The 4,894-nt window shown below is 42.5% G+C and overlaps 1 long non-coding RNA gene across 1 annotated transcript; it reads left to right on the top strand.

Moving 5' to 3' along the window:
* The first annotated feature begins 506 nt into the window (after window positions 1–506).
* LOC142574254 (uncharacterized) lies at window positions 507–4,505 on the top strand. Its single transcript, XR_012826476.1, has 3 exons — window positions 507–926; window positions 1,921–2,052; window positions 4,134–4,505. It is a non-coding gene; the product is annotated as an uncharacterized LOC142574254 (long non-coding RNA).
* Window positions 4,506–4,894: the final 389 nt, after the last annotated feature.

Below are 4,894 nucleotides of genomic sequence, written 5' to 3'. Positions count from 1 at the left end.
GGCGGTCGGTAGTACTGCCATAGTGGGAATTTTCAGGCAAGTGCCCATTTACTTGGTATTTCTTTGGTGGGTTACGTGTTTTTCTTCGCTCTAGAAGTTTGTTACTGTGATCTCGTAGCATAATTCACTAATGTAAGAGCAAGAGCAGCTGCACTCCTAGTAGAGCAAGTTAACTACCTCGATCGCGCCCCGTCTTATATCGGGCGCGGTGCGCCTGCATAGTTACGCTTTGTTTCTCAGCGCTTGAACGTTCGTAGATGTGATTCCTTTGTGCGTTCAGCGTGGCTTCTTGTAATGTGGTCGACCACTTCTGCGTCGCATAGAAAAAGGACGACTGACTTTGCCACCTTTCGAAAGAACTGGCGCGGTATTGGTTCTCCCTGATGCGGTCGCGTGCTGCTGTTGCTGCTTGCCGGGCGCCTTTAGCATGTTTTCGGCTCGTTTTGTCTGTGCGTGTGTGCGTGCTCGCGCTCGGCTCGATTCGTGTGTGTGCGTGCGTGTGTGTGTGTGTTTGTGTGTGTGCGCGCGTGCGCGCGCGCGCGTACATGCCGGTTTGTATGGGCCGGCGTGCTTGCGTGTGTCTAGTGCGTACGTGTTTTGTGAGCTTGTTTGTGTGGGTCGCTGTGTGTGCGTGCACGTGATAGCGTGTCTGCCTGCATGTATGTGTGCTTCTTTGTGTTTATCAATGTGCGCGTGCGTGCTTTTGTGTCTGCGCTTTGAGAGTGCGTATATTTGTGTGCGCGCGAGTGCGTTTTGTGTGCGTGCATATGTATTGCATAAGGCCGGTAGAGTTTTACTCGCAATAAAACTCATCCAATTTGGTGCAGCGAGTGTTGCCGCCTGAAACCCGAGTTTGGTTTCAAGCCAACCTGGACAACTGCTGTATGAGGCGCCGTTTCTCAGGAGGATCAGTGGGAAGGCGTCAGGTATACGCTTCCTCCTTTTTCCCTCCTCTGCCCTGATGAATTGATATCCTTGTATTCTAAAGGGAACGTTACATCCCGAGCATAAATAAATGATTAAGAAATCTGGTAGTGTGTTCCACCATTACACTAATTCTGATCTTAAAGACGTGAATTTCCCATTAGCCCACATTTCCGTTGATACAGACAACCGCTGAAATTGTGAACAGCAGGTTATTCGAGACGTCCTACGTATATAGCAATTGTCTTCAGGAGCTCTAATGAATTTTGAAAATTTGGCGTGTTGTTGTTGTGCTTTAGAGGTATCATATGCAAGCTTTAGGTCTCTCCTGGTAGTTTGCATGCCCTTCGAGAGCTGTCGCCTATAGCCCTATTGAAATTCGTAACTACAGTTTGGAGAACTGGGGAAGCTGCAAGGCTTGTCCTGGCTCTCGAGAAAGTGTTTAAGCTGGAAGTGTAGGTTGAGGAGTTTGGGGTTGGTCACACGAAGTCTTTTTTATGCCTTAGCAGTAGGAGTGTCAAAGGATAAAAAATGCAGTGTGTCAAGCGTGGGAAGCTGCTTATGTGGTAGAGGCTTGTGTATTTGTTGTGTGTGCGTGTGTGTGTGTGTGCGCGCGTGAATGCATGCGTGCGTGTATGTGAATTCGCTCCTCACAAGGGAGTGTGTGTGTAAGTGAGCTACTTCTTTGCTGGTGCTATTTGCCAAAAATTGGGAAGAAAACACAATGATCAATATAACTTGAAATAATAAGCGATGCAAAGCATGCTGGCAGAGTAGCGACAGCAGCATATGAGCATACAAACGTGCAGCTGTGTGACAATGTTAATGCATGACTGCAACATCTGGAAGGAAGCTTGCTTCTTTTTCAGTAAGCAGCACAAAGTCCATATTTTTTGCTTTTCTCGTGCAAATGAAAACGACGCTCATTGACAGTGATCTTGTATTTCATTCTAATAGCATTTGTTTATCTTGAACTTAGAGCGTTGTTTCTCGCAGGTCATGCAGATGATAGCAGCAATTTCACAATGCCCAGCCTTGGTGCCCTCCATCAAGAGCAAGCCACTTGCATTCGCCTTCAGGCAGATAGATGGTTGGTGTCTTCTAGGAAGCAGTTGGGAAGACAACATTGTAAGTAGATATAGGTGTAAAGTTTAATATAGTAAGTCAAGTTATAATTTAAAACTCTTGAGGCTCCTTGGCGGCCTAAGCTTGATATTATGTGCAGTTGTGTGTGTTTTTAAATATTGCCGATTGTACTGCATACTGCAGGTATGACTGCTGATCCAAAGCATACACTTGATGGCCTTTCATAATGAGGATTTTCTTTGTGCAAGAATATTCACAGACTGGAGCATTCCAGCATGATATTCTTTATTGTGCATTCAGTGCTAATTTCGTATGACCTTCCTGCTACCAATGTTTTTGCAGGAAAGGAATATTTCTTTACTCTATGCAATGAGCTTGTTATTTGCTCGTTGCATTACTCTGCTACCTTTAATTTAATCCCGTATAATTCTCAAAACCTTAAACTTTGAGCTGTTTTTATTTGAAATACAATATCAAAATGCGCCGGATTGCAATCTAGACTGCAAGGGATTTGAAGAAATTACAAGAAACTGGGACCTCTCATGGGTGTTAAAAAACATTTCCAAGGCATTGCGCCTATTTCTTGTACTGAGCTAGCTGCTCATGAATATTGCAAGCATATGTCATTTCACACAGTTTTGCAGGATATAGTAGGCCTATCATTGTCACTAAGCACAACCTTTCCTCATTTGCATCATGAAAATCTGCCTCATTCTTAATTTGGGACAAGTCTTGAAAAATGAATGTTTCATAATTTTGAAACTACACAAAGTATTGGTTGGGGCTTGGCAGTTTTCAGACAACTTGACCATGTTGAACCTAGCCATTACAAGACAAGAAAAAAAAAACATGCACAGGAGGACTCATTCAATCAAATGCAATGCTGTGGTGATTTTCCATGTGGAAAAGTGTACTTTTAGGCGGGAGAGGGTGGGTAGCCAATTTACAACTATAGCGACTCATGCGGGTAGTGGCAACACAGGATGTGAAATGGTTGTGGCTCTGAGGTTCATTGAATATGAACACTTATAACAATCCCTCTCCCCCCCCCCATTGAGGGGTAACCGTGCAATATATTTCGGGTGGTAAAGATGATTCTTTTAGGAGACGAGAAATTTCAGGCTCTAGTTGAGAGGCTACATAAAGAAGGTCCATGTATGTATTCGCAGAATAACATAAACTGCCTAGGAGGGGTATCACAGTTTAGAGCATGAAGTAAAAAGTGGGAGCATGATGAAGGATCATAAGTTTATTTAAACTTATGATATTCCCAAACTTAGTATTCCCAAAGATCATAAGTTTATTTAAACTTATGATCTTTCGGAATACTACTTGTCACCATATCGCCGAGCTAACCCATTGAAAGAAAGGGGCCTGCTCTAAGGAAAATAGTTAACACATGCTAAATTTTCAAGGAAAGTATGCCGAAATGTCAGTTCTTAATAAATTAGTAAATAAGAAATACACAATAAATTTCAGTATACAGAAATGGTCTAATAAACTGCATTGGAGAGTTGGAGATTGTTGGGCTGGATGCAGGTATTGCAGGGCAAATGAGAATGCCAGTCGGGGTTCCCTCATTTTCATTTTGTGTGCACTCTGTAAAACTACTCTTTGTCTCCTAGTGTGATAATGTTGTGTAAAAACAGCCATTTTTTAATGTCTTGTGCATGTCACTCTTAATGTGCCATATCCCGTAATTAAGGTTGCCATATCCCGTTGCAGATTTCATGTCAATTTATATTAAGGTCACATACACACTCTTGGACAAATGTCTGTTGAGAGATGTCATTGGTAGTGTCATTAAATTTAATTCACTCTTATTTTCTATGGTGAAAAGGCTACTGTAAATTTATATGCTTTTGCTGCTATATGTGCCTTGTATTCAAAGTGACATAGTGGTTTAGTGTTCACAGTAAATGCAATTCCTAAATTTGCAAAATAAACATTTCTCCTACCTTTCACCTGTCTTTCCCAGTTGCCTGAGCTGTGCATTGTTCCCAGTCACATTAATTAAGTTTGTTACTTTCAGGAGCTTGTTGCCTTATCAAATTTTCCACAGTGTACATGTGTAATTGCACAGACTGAACTCTCATGATTCTCTTCTTATTTTGCTAATGCAGGACGCAAGATTCCAGCAATGCCATGCGCTGCATTTATTGGTCAAGATGCTCAGAGAATGGAGTCCCTGCACCTCGTGGTTAACCGTGAACATTTTTTTCTTTTGGAAAGCTAAACGTCATTTGCTGCATCAATTGCATTTTTGCAGCTCAGATGTGTACTATATTTTTCTAATTTTTAATCAATTAATATTCACTGTGCAGTATAAAAAATGATGTACAGTGGGAAGGACAAGGACTGCGAGAGATGACATACACTGCGCTGACTTCCAACAATATTTTATTGCGTTGCCACATAGTGTGTTTATACACAAGAGGGGTCATGGGCGCAGAAAATGTAAGGCAGTCACAAGGGGTGTTCTAACAGCAAGTCAATGTACTAAGAACATGGTCACGAAAAAAATCACAATATCTATCTGTGGAGATACAAGACTTCACTAGGGGTCAGCGTGATAGAGGGGGAACTAACGCACACACTACCCAATTTCCTGGTGCAATCAGTGAGGTGTGTCTCGCTAGAAGTTTCGTATCTTCAAAGAGGGGCATGCAGCAGCAGTCCCGGCAATGAATGCCCAAGTGGCCTTGAACAGTGTTATGGACGTTATGGTGCACTCTTAAATGATCATTTAGGCATCTGCCTGTCCGTCCAACGTATTTACTGCCTCAAAACAAGGGAATATGGTAAACCACATTCGGTGCACATATCGCAAAATCTTTTCTGTGCCCGACAGAGCAAGAACTCTGACGCGATTTAGGCGCGTTTA

Source organism: Dermacentor variabilis, chromosome 3, assembly GCF_050947875.1.
Source record: "Dermacentor variabilis isolate Ectoservices chromosome 3, ASM5094787v1, whole genome shotgun sequence".
Lineage (NCBI taxonomy): Eukaryota > Metazoa > Arthropoda > Arachnida > Ixodida > Ixodidae > Dermacentor > Dermacentor variabilis.
Note: the sequence above shows the minus strand (reverse complement) of the source record. Positions and strands in the feature narration are given on the sequence as shown.